This window comes from Canis lupus, chromosome X (assembly GCF_048164855.1).
Source record: "Canis lupus baileyi chromosome X, mCanLup2.hap1, whole genome shotgun sequence".
Lineage (NCBI taxonomy): Eukaryota > Metazoa > Chordata > Mammalia > Carnivora > Canidae > Canis > Canis lupus.
The window spans coordinates 114807343-114823463 of record NC_132876.1 but is presented as its reverse complement, the minus strand read 5'-3'; positions in this window follow the sequence as shown (position 1 = coordinate 114823463).

The following is a 16121-nucleotide window of genomic DNA, read 5'->3' as shown; positions in this document are numbered from 1 at the left end:
ATTGAGGTAAAATACATACAACATAAAATCACCGGTTTTAAACTGTGGAATGCAGTGACATTTAGTACATTCACAGTGTGGTGCAAACATCAACACCGTTTAGTTCCAAAACACTGTCACCAGCCCAAAGGAAAACTATCCCATTAAGGAGCCGGGAGCGGCTCCCCCTGCCCCCCTCCTCCTCTCCCAGCCCCAGGCAACCGCTAAGCTACTTCCTGTCTCTATGGATTTGCCTCTTCTGGACGTTTCGTTATAAATGGAGTCATACAATAGGTGACCTTTGTGTCTTGGCCTCTTTTGCCGAGCATCGTGTCGTAGTGCGTACCCGTACTTTGTTCCTTTTTCTACAGCTGAATAATATTCCACGGTGTGGATAGACTTCGATTTGCTTATCCACGTACCCATGGGACATCTGAGTCGTTTCCACCTTTTGACTACTGTGAATTATACTTCTATGAACACTGGTGGAAAAATATCTGTTCTCGTCCTTTGAATTCTCTTGGGCATATATAGCTAGTGGAATTGCCGGGTCGTGTGGCAATTCTGTTTAACTGTCTTTCTTCTTTTTTTTTTTTTTTAGGATTTTATTTATTTAATCACGAGCGACACAGAAAGAGGCAGAGACACAGGCAGAGGGAGAAGCAGGTTCCCCGTGGGGAGCTCAAACCCAAGACCCTGAGATTAAGATCTGAGCTGAGATCAGGATTCGAACATTCAACCAACCGAGCACCCCAGGTGCCCCAGTAATCTATTTTTAAGACCTCCTTGACATGGTGTCCGAGGCCCTGCCTGGGCCCTCCCTAACCTCCCTGCCTGCCCCCATTCTCCATGCTTCTGCCTTGCTGCCATCACGGGCCGTCCCTCTCAGTGCAGGGCCTTTGCACACGCCCTTCCTGTTGCCTCTTTGTCTGGCGAGAGCCCATACATCATTTGGCCCCCAAACCCGAGCGTCATTTCCCCAGGGAAGCCCTCTCTGGCCTCCCTCCTAAGTCGAATGCCCCAATTGACAGTCTCATGGCACCAATCACCTCCCCTTCGTAAGACCTGCCACAGTTGTAATTTTCCTTCGGATTACGCAAATACATGATGTCTGTTTTTCTCCTCAGTTGAGCCACAACTATAGTGGGAATAAATTAAGATCTGCTGATTAAGGAGTGAAAAACTTTTTGGGGAACCTTGTGAGATTTTGAACTTGTGCCTAACTAAAGTCTGGATGTATGCTGAACATAAAGTTTCTAAGTTCATGTCCCATTTCCCCCTTGCCAGGACTCCGTTCCTACGATAATAATCTTGTCTCTCCTGCTTCATCACTAGTCCCCTTTCAACCAGATCTTTCCCACTGGTTCACATACATGTTCGAGTTACTGCCTTATCTTCTCGCTCCTCTTCTTAGCAAAACTGCTCGGAAGGGCATGATACTGGCCTGCACGCTTCCTTACCTCTCACTCTCTGAAGCCTTCTCCAATAAGCCTCTATCCCCATCATTCTGCCCAAACTGCTCTTATCAAGGACACAAATGATCGCCACGTGGCAAGATGGGACTCTGGCAGTGGAAGAAACATGTTCTAGAAACATGTTCTTACTCCAGCTTCTATGAAGCCACACACTTCTGGTTTTCCTCTTACTTCACTGGGTGCAACTTCTCAGCCTTCTTGCCCACTACTTACAATGATCTTGTCATGAAAATATTTATTTCCCATGGTCAGTTTTGCCCCTAGCCTGGAGGTTCCAGGTGGGCAAGACCTTATTTATCTCCATTGCCCTAACCTCCATGCAGCGAATATATCAGATGCTCGTGTTTTTGTTAAATAAATGAATATCTCCATTTGAACTTACATCATTTTGAACCTAAGACCCTTTAAAATTCTTGTTTTGTATAAAAAGTATCATGACAGCTTATAAGTATCTTTCTGGGTTTTGATTCTTCTACCTAAAATACTAGCTACGCCTCCTACTTTGGGTGAACGCGCCTTCGGAATTTTCATCCACGTTGTGGATAAAAATACTGATTCTGACAATCTTTCTTCCTTCTGGTTGACCTCGACTTATTGGTCAGCATTCTCTGAGCATGATTGTTTGCAGCCAGCTAGGTAATCCTTGATTGTGTTGACACCCGGCACACACCTCCGTATGTTGTCCACAAGGGAATAACAACTTGTTTTGTGGAAAAAAAAGGCCATGGTCTGTTTAGCACACAAGAGCTCCAGGTGGATTCAGCTGTTCAGCTGGGGCAGGCACCTGTTAACAGGGTGATTTCCAAAATGCACCACGAGCAAGGTCCATTTAAGGCTCAGAAAGGGGAACAGATGTAACAATTATGCAACCCCTGCATATCTCAATGCCCAGAAATTGCCTCATGGAGGACGAAACAGTTCTTGTACCAGATTGAAACCAAGGTCAAGGAGCAATTGCAGTGCCCCAGTTTCTGCTGCTCTAACGAGGCCATGTGATAGGGTTTCAGGACCCTCCTTCCCTCTTCTCCTGTGAATGGCTATCCCTCTGCTTCAACTCTTTTTTAAAAATATTTATTTATTTATCTATCTATCTACCTATTTATTTATTTATTTATTTGTGAGAGGCACAGAGAGAGAGAGGCAGAGACATCGGCAGAGGGAGAAGCAGGCTCCATGCAGGGAGCTGGACATGGGACTCGATCCCGGGTCTCCAGGATCACACCCTGGGCTGAAGGCGGAGCCAAACCGCTGAGCCACCGGGGCTGCCCACCTCTGCTTCAACTCTTGCAGAAGTCCAGAGAGGATATTAAGCACCTCCCTGTTTTCCCATCTAGAAACTTTATCCAGGAAAGCAAAGAAGTTGGAGCAGTGTGTGTGTGCGCGCGCGCGCGCGCGCGCGTGTGTGTGTGTGTGGACTGCTGTACCTTCACAAATGCTGTTCCCTATGATCATCTCTTTCTTTTAAAATGGCTCAGCGATCCTCACTGGCACTTCACCATACGTCTGTAGATGCGTGCTACACATCACTGGATATTTTTCCCAGTGGATTCCTGACATAGAGGGAGGCAGGGAGGGGTAGCATTATCAAAATTTAGCAGAAGAGATCACCAAGCCTCTAGGAGTGGTGTGGTGCCAGCCGTGGGTGTGAGAATCCTGGAAGATTAGAACTAGAGCTTGTTGACTGGCGCCATTAGGACTCCTTGTCATTTCCTGTCCCCCTGCCGAGATGGGCATCCGGTTAGAAGTGTGCTGCTGTGACTAGGCCACCTGCTGTGTCCTTTGGGGCAAGAGACCCTAGTCCTTTGAACCTGTTTCTCTGTGCTTGAGAGGCAGATGGGAAAACTGCTGCCCCCACTACCTGGTGAGGTTTTGAGGAGGCTCCTGAGAGTATTTGAAAACCTGTGGCCCAGTGTAAAGCCCTGCCTCCAGGCTTACTATTTTTGTTGTTATTGCCATGAGCTGTCAAATCGATGTCTCTTTCTGGCTCATTCCCTTTATTTAAGATGGAGACTCCTGCAGCAGTCCAGTTTCCTGGTGTACGTTGACAGGAGACGAAGGGTCTGTGATCATACCTGCGAAGCCCTAGCTGGAGTCTAGTTAAAGGAGGAGCAGGAGGTGTTCATTCCCAGCTGAGCTGGAGACACACGAAGGACCAGCGGGATTCGTCTCCCTGTGCTCCTGTGGTGTCCTCAGTCCCTCACTGATGTTTCTTGAATGAAGGAACGAATGAAGGAAGGAATGAATGAATATAAAGAGCAGATTCACCCGGGATCAAACCTCAGCTGGAGCCCCTTACTAGCTGAGCCTCAGTTTTCCACTCTGCAAACTGCAGACAATAGGTTCCTTGCAGGGTTGGTAAGAGGATTTAAATAATAACTACTCAGTCTTTTTCTCTTCCCCACATTCAATTTACCCTCAGTGCCCCTTTCATAATGGTTATCTGCTTTACCTTTTATTCTTTTCCATTTTTGCTCCTTGTTAAAAGCAGAAGCAAAGTAGGAAGGGGAGAGTCCTGCCTCTCTGTCATCCCATCTGCCCCACACTTCACTTCTATCCAGTCTTTGTCCTTCTTTTGTCTGGTCATGAATTTAAAAATATCCTTTGTACCTTGTGGGTCACAAATAAAAGCACAGCACACCCAAGGATAAAATATTGGCAAATCAGCCCACCTACATAATGTCCTTTTTTTCACTAGGCAATCAAAAGCCATAATTCTAATTCTAAAAAAAAAAAGACACTTTTCTTTTGATTTCTTAAAATGCAATTGAATTTGAGATAAAGAATCAAAATCCTTTAAGAGAATTACATTGAAGTCGCTTTCTATCTCTAAACAGGTCATATTTGGGGGGCAATTTCCCAATATGTAAAATGAATAATGATTGCTTTAGAATAGTCATAATTATGTCCCCCAAAGGGAATTTTATCTCAGTTAATTTTTTTCTTTGTACTGTCGAATGACTGATTCTGAAGCAATTATAAAGCACAGCATTATTTTTCACCACTGAATAGCATGCCCATTACCCTTCACAGTTCCCTGTTTCCCTGCCACGCAGGCATTTGAAAACAGTGGTTTTGTGATTTAAGCTTAATCAAGCAAAATGCCATTTAGGAAGCTGATTTGCCAATTGACCTTTGAGCGTGTATGTCTTTGTAGCACAGCGAACGAAGGGCCAGGAAAAAACCATGTAGGCGGGCCGCTGTGGAGGTACGGTTAATCCTCTCTGGGTTTGGGTTCCACTTTCCTAAGGAGTTTTGTGTGGGCGTCGGGAGCAGATTGGCCCTCATGAGGAGCCAGGCTCCTTTTCTCTGTGGAAGAGAGGCCCCTTCGCAGCAGCTGTGTGCGGGGGTTTCTTCGCAGGCCCGGGGCATGACTGGGCATCTTGGGTCTGTCTTCAGGGCCAGGTCCTCTGCAGATGTGCCCCTACCTCTTCCCGGGGCCTCCTGCACTGTGCCTCGACGCCCCCACGGCCCCACCTGAGCCTGGCTCCCTCCTTGGAGAACTGTCACATCCTAGGAAGAAGGGCATGTGGGGATGGGTGCCGGCGGGTGGCCTTTGCCCACCTCCATCCGTAACATACACGCAGCTGAGACGCGTGACCCGGGGATTGGGCTAAGAATGGGCTTTGAAGTCAGGTGGACTGGGTTCAAGTCCTGCACTGGGTTTGAATCCTGCCCTGGCTTCATAGAAGCTCGGGGACCTGAACCTGGTTGAGCAGCCTTCCTCTCCTGCAGAACAGGAGAGGAATCATGCCTATCTTATATATATATATATATATATATTTTTTTTTTTTTTCTTAAGTAGACTCCACACCCAACGTGGGGCTTGAATTCAGACCCCGAGACCAGGAGTGGCTCACTCTACCGACCAGGCCAGCCGGGTGCCCCAGAAGCATGCCTCCCTTAAAAGAGTTGTTCTGGTGGGATCCCTGGGTGGCTCAGCGGTTTGGCACCTGCCTTTGGCCCAGGGTGTGATCCTGGAGACCCGAGATCCAGTCCCACGTCAGGCTCCCTGCATGGAGCCTGCCTCTCTCTCTATGTCTATCATGAATAAATAAATAAAATCTTAAAAAAAAATAAAATAAATAAAGAGTTGTTCTGAAGAGTCAGGGAGCTACTGCACTTACAGGGCATGGCGGCGGCGCAAGGCCTCGCTTTCTGAAGGAGCTCGAAGAACAGGAACGCGGGCGGCCTGCAGGCAGAGCGGCCCGGGAGGACGGGGGGGCGGGGGGGCTGCTGGCCTGCACCCCATCTCCGCTCCTCACGCGTGGCAGCTCCAGAAGGCGTTGTGTATAGATTCCTTGTAGTTTGTGTTCGGCCCAGAAACATCCTCCAGCTGCGGGGGGACTTCCAAGCCCTCCCCGCATGGGGCGGCAGCTGCGACAGAAGCCACTGGGGGCACAGACCCGGTCTCCCACCCCCGCCCGCCCATCCTTGGCACCCCGTCAGAGCTGGTCTCTCCCCTGCTGCGCCCACATCTCACTCACCATCACCGACTGCTCTCAATCTGCCTTTTCCTGATTTCCTTTGTCTTATTCCTCTGCCTCCTCGTTATTTTTTTGGGGGGGAGGTTCCATTTCCCCCTCCGATCCCCACCAGCCCCAGGCTGGCGACACGCATCACGGGCCACTGTCCCCTCCGACGTGCTCTTCCAAGCCCACGGGCTGCCCAGACAGCTGGGGCCTGCTGCCCATGCTCTCTCCAGGCCCAGGGCCGGGCAGGTGCCCTGCCCTGGGTAGACGCCGCCCAGCCTTTCTGCTGGCTGAGGCCGAGCGATGTCGCGCGTCTGTCGGTCCCTGGGAGCAGCGGTCCCCTCTATCCGTGGACGTCTCCTCTGCGCGGCCAGCTGGGCAAAGGCCCGGGGGCCCGGCCACCTATTTCCCGGCCACTGGGGTTAAGGGAGCCGCCGAGTACCTGGTGGGAGAGGGCCTCAGAGGCTCTGCTGCTGGCCTGCCGGGCGGGGAGGTCCAGCTCTGCGAGTCCCTCGGGTTGTCCGGTGTCTCTGAGTGTCACTGGAGGCCACCTGGTACAGTCAGCCGGGGACGTTTGTGAAACGACAGGCTCTTGACCTCTTGAGTCAGAAGTTACCTATCAGGGATCATGGGTCGCAACGAGGTTTTTGGGCCGCTGCTACTCAGAGCGTGGGCCTGTGCCCGCAGGATCGGCCTCACTTGAGAGCTTGCTAGAAATGCAAATACCCAGCCTCGTCCGACCTCCGATTTCCAGAAGCAGCCCTCTGGAGCGCCCCCCCCCCCCCCAGGCTCGGGATGGTTCTGATCCGCTCAGGGTGGACTGGGCTAAAGCGGTGTGTCGGTTCCTTCTGGCTGCTGTGACAAATTACCACAAGGTCAGTGGCCTCAGACAACACAGATGGGTCCTCCTACGGTTCTGGAGTCCGGAAGTCTGAAGTCGGCTTCCCTGGGATCAAGTCAAGGGGTCGGCAGGGCCGTGTTCCTTCGAGAGGCTCGGGGAGGGGACCCCTTTCTCGGCCCGTCTCAACTTTTCGTGGCTGCTTGTGTATTTCTTGGCTTGGGGCTCGTTCCTCCTTCGTCGAAGCGAGTGTCCGCCTCTGAGATTGTATCTCCTTCTTGACTCTGACTCTCCGGCTTCCGTCTTAGAAGGGCCCCTGGGAGGACACTGAGCCCACCAGGATAACTCGGGATAAAGCCCCGTCTCAAGCTCCTTGACCCAATCACATCTGCAGAGTCCTTTTTGCCATTTATAACGCACCATTCACATGGTCCCTGGGATAGGACAGGGACGTGTCTGGAGGGGGCACATTCTCCAGCCTTCCACAGGCAGTGTCCAAAAAGGTCCTCGTCAATACATAACTGTGTTACCCAAAAGCAACGGACCAGTGTCTCTCCAGGGTCTTGACTGTGCCCACCCTGTTCACGTACGCAGTTCCAAAGGAAACTGAGAAGAATCCCCAAGAGCCCCTTGGAATGAGGGCTTGGGTGTTCCAAGCACTTCACAGAGATTGTCTTGATTTCGCAGGACACCCCGGTGAGCAGAAAAGGTGGTTAGATCATCCCCAGATCTGCTGACTCAGAACTCACATTTTTAACAAGAACTACTGTTCCAGACAACAGGCAAATACAAGCAGCGCTTCATGGTCTTAATCCATTTCTATAAGGAAAAATCACCATCTTTTTTTTTTTTTTAAGATTTTATTTATTTACTCATGAGAGACACAGAGAGAGAGGCAGAGACACAGGCAGAGGGAGAGCAGGGATCCCGATGCGGGACTCGATCCCAGGATCACGCCCTGAGCTGAAGGCAGACGCTCAACTGTTGAGCCACCCAGGCGGCCCGAAAAAGCACCATCTTAATTCTTAGGATGATTACGATGTTTTAAATCATTCTATCCTAAAAATTAAAAAAAAAATCATTCTATCCTAAAAGTAATAAAGCTCATTATGGAAAAATGGTGAAAAGAAACAAAAAATATCACCTGCTCTCCCAACACCCTAATGTAAGCACTATTTTTTTATATGTGAACATTTCCACATAGCTACTTTGTGCATCCACATCACACTCTTCATCCTGTTAGAAGGCTTTTTTACTGAACCTGGTCTAAACATAGTTGTACTGTCATTACGTCAATGGCTTTATGATAGTGGAATAACCATTTGGTTTATTTCACCATTCTCCAATTTGGGGCAATTTTTCGCTAATCTAAGCAATTTTGTGACAAACATCTTTGTGCACATAGCTGTTCTCTACATTGAAGATTATGTCTTTAGAATGGATTTCCAAAAGTGGAATTACTGAGTCCTTGGTAATAAAAACTCAAAAAAGCACATTTTAAGATATCAGCGGTACATTGTGTGCATATGTGTGAGCTGGGAACTTGTTCTGGGAGGACAAAAATCTAACCTTTTTCAACTGGATTCCACGACAGAGTGATAATGGTTCACTCCTGCCTCTTGAACAACTGGGCCTGGGTTCAGCCTGTGAAAATGAGCCTAGCGCTAGGAGACTCCTGGCAACAGTGCTGTGAGGAAGCACCCACTCCCAACCTCGGATTTCTGTCCTCTAAGGCCATGACCTTGGTCATCAGCATCATCCCTGACAAAGTGGGTCATGGAACATGCTCACCCCTGTGGGCATTTATGCCAACAGGACTGCTTTATGGAGCTAGAGGGGTGCCAATTTTAACTGTTTTGATGGGGCATGTTAGAAAGTGACAGTGACTAAGTAACTGTCGTTTGATTCCGGTTCCTTCATTTTTCACACCAGTCAGAAAGCAAAAGTGGGACAAAGATTTGGGTGATTTTAGGGGCACCTGCGTGGCTCAGTGATTGAATGTCTACCTTCGGCTCAGGTTGTGATCCCAGGGTCCTGGGATCGAGTTCCGCATCAGGCTCCCTGCAGAGAGCCTGTTTCTCCCTCTGCCTGTGTCTCTGCCGCTCTGTGTCTCTCATGAATAAATAAAACCTTATTTAAAAAAAAAAAAGGATTTGGGTGGTTTTCCTGGTGTACCTTTTTAAAAATATTTATTTATTTATTTATTTATTTATTTATTTATTTATTTATTTATTTATTTTTAGAGAGAACAAGTGGGAGGGGTAGAGAGAAAGTCTTAAGCAGACTCTGCACTGAGTGTGGAGGCCAATGCAGGGCTTGATCTCATGACCCTCAGATCACAACCTGAGCCAAAACCAAGAGTCAGAAGCTCAACCAACCATGCCACACAGGCACTGTAATGTGCACTTTTTGGGGTAGGTTTTGTTTAAGTAATCTCTACCCCCAATGTGGAGCTCAAACTCGACCCCAAGATCAAGAGTCATATTCCCTAGGGTCACCCAGGTGGCTCAGTCGGTTGGGCGTCCAACTCTTGGTTTTGGCTTGGATCATGGTCTTGGGGTCATGGGATTGATCCCCTAGTCAGGCTCCTTGGTCAGCATGGAGTCTGCTTGAGATTCTGTCTCCCTCTCCCTCTGCCCCTCTTCTGTGCACATGCACCCTCTCTCGCTCTCTCAAAAATAAAATAAATAAATCTTAAAAAAAAAAAGAGTTGCACGCTCTTTCAACTGAGGCAGCCAAGGCCCCCTGGTGCACTTTTTTCTCAGTGTACAATTCAATTTCAGTAGTTTGAAACAGCAACTATCACTATAACATTTTCATCAGTTCTAAGAAACCATAGACCAAATAGCAGCCACTTCCAATTGTCCCCAAGTTCCCCCTCTACCCTGCCCCCCAGACAGTCACTAATCTAGAGATGACTCTCTAGCGGTTTGCCCACCCTGGGCGTTTTATATAAATGGAACCATTCAATACGTGACCTGTTGTGATGGGCCTCTTCCACTCAGCACCACATCTTCAAGGCTGGTCCACAGCGCAGCATGTCCGTATTTCATTCTTCTTATGGCAGGACAGTATTCCGTTGCATGGATGTATCGCCAGACTATCTTTTGCTTAATCATTCATCTGTTGATGGACACTTGGGTTGTTTCCACTTTTTTGCTATTATGAGTAAGTCCTGCTATGAACATTTGTGTGCGAGTTTATGTGTGGACATGTTTGCATTTCTCAAGTACCCAGGCATACAGTTGCTGGGTGGTATGGGAAGTCTGTTTTTCACTTTTTGGGGAACCACCAGAACTGTTTTCCAAAGAGGCTGCCCCATTTTACATCCCCGCTGCACTGTATGAAGATTCCATTTCTTCCCACCTCTTCACCAACACTTGTCTGTCCTTTTTTATTCTAGCCATCCCACTGGGTGTCTCACTGTCGTTTTCATTTGCATTTCCCTCATTATTAATGCTGTTGAACATCTTTTGTTGTCTTTTGGCCATCTGTGTATCTTCTTTGAAGAAATGTCTTATTCAAATCCTTTGCCCATTTTTTAAATTGGTCTATTTGTCCTCTTGTTAGTGAGTTGCAAGAATTGTTTGCATACCTTGGTTCTAAGTCTCTTACCAGAAAAGTGATTTACAAATATTTTCTCCGAGTTTGTGGGTTGTCTTCACTGCCACCTCTTTTTCAATCTACACATCAGAGAAGCTGTAGCATTTGGAAATTTTCTTTTCCTTTCTTTTTAAAAGATTTATTTATTTGAGAGAGAGACGGGGAGAGTGCAAGCAGGAGGAAGAGGGGCAGAGGGGGAGGGAGGAGCAGACTCCTTGCTGAGCGAGGAGCCTGACATGGGGCTCGATCCAAGACCCCAGGATCATGACCTGAGCCCAAGTCAGGTGCTTTTTTTTTTAGATTTTATTCATTCATGAGAGACACAGAGAGAGGCAGAGACACAGGCAGAGGGAGAGGCAGGCTCCCCACAGGGAGCCCGACTTGGGACTTGATCCCAGGACCCCAGGATCACGGCCAGAGCCAAAGGCAGACGCTCAACCACTGACCCACCCAGGCGCCCAAGTCAGGTGCTTAACTGACTGAGCCACCCAGGTTTCCCTCAGCATCATTTTAAAATGGAGTGCCAGAGCAGAAGCCCTTTGCTGATCTGATTCTTATGGTAAGTGAAACGGAACCAACACCAAAAACGACAGTTTCTTTTCTCTCTCCTGTGCCCCCAGCCTTCCTACCTAAACATAGATCTCCAGAGACGGGGGAATGTAAAGAAGAGGCAATAAATCACCTATGTTTTGGCAGGATCACCTTGCAAACAACAATGAATACCTCAGCTGAGAGGATGAGTCTATCAGTTGAACCTGCGAAATCGACCACAGATTGTCCTAATGGAAAAAAATAATAGACATTTTCAGGAAATTAGCCCCACATAGACAAGAAACAGGACTGTTCCATGTGTTGGACAAATGGTCCTTTCTGGAGAAAAGTGCTGATTCTTATACTAATGACATGTATATGCAGGTTGCCTTAAAGCAATAGCTGAGCATCTGTAGAAAAGTAGGGACACTCTTCCAGAGGCCCCTGCCACGTAACGGAGAAGTATCGGGAGAAAGATGGATCTAGAATGTCCTTTCCTTTCTTCCCGGTGGCACACATGCCTACCACCCAACTCTCAAGTTCAATCGAGTCCTACCTTTCTCCTGCGTGCTCCTGAGACCTCAGCAGCCACACAGATCACCTTGCTCTCTGACCACCCCGAGGGCCTTCTCTCCCTCCCCACATGACTTTGGCCTTGATTCTCTACTTCCTGAGACTTGTTTTCTCTGTTAACGTCTTGTCTCCCACATCTCCCTGCAAGTTTCTAAGGCCGGAGGCTGTTCCTGATATACAAAGAAGAGATTCTAGAAATGTCTGTTGAAGTGAGTGATATCATGACCTATAAGAGTGGGAAATACTGCTGGGCCAGCTCTCACCATCTCATATGGCTGTGCTTTGCCACGGTTCGCAAGGCTCCTGGCAGGAGGGGGGAACAGCAGGCCTGGGGGCCGCTGCTTCTGTCAATGTACCATTTGGCTCTTCCTCTTTGCCTCTTTCCTTCCTGTGCCTCTGCTTTCTGTTTGTGCCCTTTTCATTCTTATTTTTATTATTTTTTAAAATTTCTCTCCTTCCCACTAAGTGACAAGAAGAAAAATGATCATCCCAGAACTCAAAGGATGGCAAAAGGAGGAAAGCCTGGAATGATTTGTTTGGTGCTTTTTCCTCTTTCTTTTCTTTCTTGTTTCTTTTCTTGCTTGCATTTTGTCCAATGAGGCCAAGGGAGTTTGGGAAATTTGTATCTATGTAGAATTGTAGACGGTGGAAGAAACTCAAGAGATATCATGTGGCTCAACAGATACCTTTAGGATGAAGAAATGAAGGTTCAGAAAAGTGCCCCAAACAGCACAGCTAGTGAGTGGCAGGGTTGGGGCTAGAACCTGAGTCTCTGGACTCCTTGCCCAGTGCTTTTGCCCCTGTCCCTGGGGTGGGATATCTACACATATGATGCCTGGTTCATAAAGAAAGGATGTTTGATAAATATCATTATCATGATTAGCAACGTCTCCAAAACCTAGCAGAATTTAGGCTGATTCCAAAGTCTAAAAATCTAGGAGTCAAATTCAGCATCAGCTGTAGAGAAAGTAATGCATTGCTCTGACAGTTTTCCTAAAACTCATCATGGCAGGGTTTCCTAAAACCCTACAGCCTCCTACCCTGTAAAAGTGTTGGCTTGTTTCTGGCAGATGATTAAACCCCAAATCCAATGCAAAAGCAGAATTTAGGAGCTGACAATTCAAAAACGCGTATGGATGTCAAGAGGCTTCTCCTGGCACCCTCATGGCTCAGCCCTGCTGCATGTGGCTTTGAGTCAGGCTGTCCAGGGCAATTAAAAGTCCTGTTATCCGTCAGGAGAGTGGCACGTTCCAGAATTAGCAAGAAATGATGCTGTAGGAAAAGGCTCTACAAAATGTATCCTTGTCGTGGGATCACATAAAATGTTATCTGTGTGAGAATCAGCCGATTTTATGGAGGGGAAGAAGGGGAAGACCATGGCCCTGAGAAATTCATCGTCTTGCTTTGAGAACCTTCCAATGAAAACAGGCTTAGATAGGGCTTCCTTCCAGCGGAAGCCTTAGGATTAGCTTCTTCTACTTTCACGGGCAGTGGAAACAGCATTCTCTTATAACCCTTTCTTTTACCATAAACATCTTGGTTATATGATATAACAATGATAGAAGAAATAACAGGGAAAAAAATGGAACCAAGACACTGAGATAAAAGGCAGAGCACAATTTTTCCGTTTGATGTTTTCTGAAAAGTACCATGATCTGAGTAGATTTTTACTTCTTTCATCCTCATGATGGCTGAGGCCCTGATTGTAGCAATCAAAGTCGGGTGGAGTACCAGTTGAATCAGCTCCCAGGATAATGCAACTCCGGGAGAATCCTTGAGCTCAGAGCTTTAGAAGTCATGTTCTTCAGAATCATGTGACATGCTGGCTGCCAGGGAGATGGCCAGTGTGGGGGTCCTGGCGGCCTGCAGTCCAAAGCCTTCCAGGACCTCCTGGCTCATCAGTACACTCCAGGAGGGCACAGCCCCTCCTCAGAACGACACGGCCCCCGTGTTATTTCAATTCTGTCTCTTGCGGCTCATATCTTACAGCTAGCTCGCAGAAGGCCAATGGTAGAAACCTCAAGGCTTGTGCATCTCTAGGTTTGCCACTTCTGATGTTGCAAATAAGCCAATCATGGGCTTCAAAGCAAATCGTGGTTTATGGAAATATTGAAGAGCTGGAGGGCATTTGTTCTATAAATCCTCATTGAGCATTTGTCGGAGGACCATCTCTGGGTGAGAGGCTGCGAGGGTCGGGAAACAGGACCCCCGCCCTCCGGGAATGGACAGTCTGATACCGGCTTTTGAAGAAGTACAAGTGACTCACCTCATTCAAGGGGGATCTTATATAAAGAGTGCTTTTGTGTCAGTGATCCTGAGACCCCTCAGTCCGTACTTCACCCTACCCCAAGAGCCACAGCTCCTTAGGATCCTGGGGGTCAGGATAAGAAGGCAGGAACTGCCAGGTCAGAGAATCTCAGGATACCTTTTGGCCATGTGGCAGCCGCCATATGACAGTTGGTGCCCCACTCAGTCCCTGCCTGATTCTGGGAGTGAAAGTTTATGAGGGTTGGCAAATCTCAGTACGTCAGTGTTTGCTCTAGGCTCCTTCTGTCCCCTCTCATTAATAGGACCACCTCGCATAACACAAGCTGAGGTAGGACAGGGAACGTAATGGCTTTGTTTCATCCATGGTTTACACCACCGTGTCCTGGGTTTTAAAGATCCTGGGTTGCTTCAGTGTGAACCATCAGGATCTGAGTCCTTTCCCGATGGTTTGGAAAACTGCAGAGTCATTGCAAAGCAATATATTGAATAAACAGAAGAAAGAGCGAGAGAGCAGGGGAACGAGGAAGTGAGAGCCTTTACGCACATGTCCAGAAAGTCCAGTGTGTTCAGCCTTGAGGTTTAATTAGCTAGATCTGTCATCTCAACCCCAGACACTTCAGAGCAGCGGTTCTCAGCCTGGTTGCGCATGAGAATCCCCTAGGGAGCTCTTAAAATGTACAGATGCCCAAGTCCTACCACAGATGAATTAAATCTGAATCTCTGGGGGTGGTTCACAGACATCAGTATTTATTAGCATTTCCACTGCTATACAGTCATCAGACAACTGAGGATCACCGAATTAGATTTCTGGTAGAGGATTTAGGAGGTACTAGATTTTAAAAATCCCCTGCTCTTCTGAGTATGCTCCAATTCTATTTAAATATAAGACCCCGGCATGATGCGTGTGAGGCCTCAGTAACCTTGACTTATTATTCTCAACATTTTGAGAATGTTACCCAGAGAATACTGCTTATGTGTATGTGTAAACACGTGTAAGTATATAGGAATGCATCTATATAGAGAGGTTGGGTTCTCAGTATCTTTCTGGAACCAAAGCTACATAATGGCTTCATTTTTATCAGGGTGGTATTCTCCTCCTTTTGTGACCTGGGCCCTTGAAAATTCATCCATTCCTTTATTTGAAGAGCATGTGCTTGCCTGCACTGGTGCCGCAGCAGGTACAAAGGAGATAAGAGCCCAACCAGTCTGAGGTGGGGAGGAGCATAGCCACATCCAATGAGACGGTGTTGTATTGGGTGTTAACAGAGGTTTGGGATGAGAGGATGGCTTTGGGGAAAGAGCTAGAAGAGACTTGAGAGATGAGGGGTTGCTTGCCTGGCAGCTAAGGGTGAGGATGGAATAGCAGGATGGGGATAGGGTAGGCTCAGAGGCAGAAAAGAAAAAATTCCTACATGGGTCTCCATCTTGCCCTCATCTATATTATGCCATTAAGAAACAAGACAAAACAGGGTTATAGGCCTATTTTCTCCTAACACAGTGATGGGGTGGGCTGCACACTTCTTCACTGGGGGATCAGAATGGACCTGCAGTCCATGCTTTCTTTTTTGAAAGGATTTTTCCCAAAGCAGATTGTTGAATCTGCTACAACTGAACAGAAGACGAACCCAGTGAGAGGAATGAAAGCACCTCATTATATGTGAGTAGGCCGAGCAGCGCGCCTGGGACTTCAAGCTGGCAATAACACTCAATGGTTGTAGATCACTTTGCCATTTATTAGCGTATTTGATCTTCATAAAAGCTTTGTGAGGTAGGCGAGAGAAGACAGGCAATATTATTCCCACTTTACTTGACTCAAAGGGTCAAGTGATTGACCTGGAGTAAGGAAGTAATGAATTGCTCTAGAACCCACATCTTCCTACTCCTTATTTCATCTTTCTACATATTTCTTTCCTTCTGGCTGAACGCCAGCTTGTCACAAATGTCTCCATGTCATACCATTTAGAAAGCAGAGAAAGCTAGTCCTGGAATAACTCAATTTGAGGAGAATGTCTCAGTCCCCGGTTTAGTTTCTTAGCAACCACATATATTTAGTGGTGACTCCTTCCACGCCCATAACGCATACCCAAAGCATGCTTGGTTTCGTATGTATTCCTTGAGCTGGATCATAATTTAACTACAGCTTTGGTCTGAAAACTCTAATCACTCTTTCATATGCAGGATCTTTTTTTTTTTTTTCACCCTCTCTGCTATGCATATGATGGATGAAATTCTGACATTTTCTCATTTTAAAAAGAAATTTTCTTTAAGAGGACGATACTAAGGAGGACGGTTTTTTTTTTCCTTTTAAGGGTGGTTGATGACTTCAGTAAACTTATGGGAATTTATATAGGTGCAACCTTTTGGGGGAACAATCTGACGGGGAGG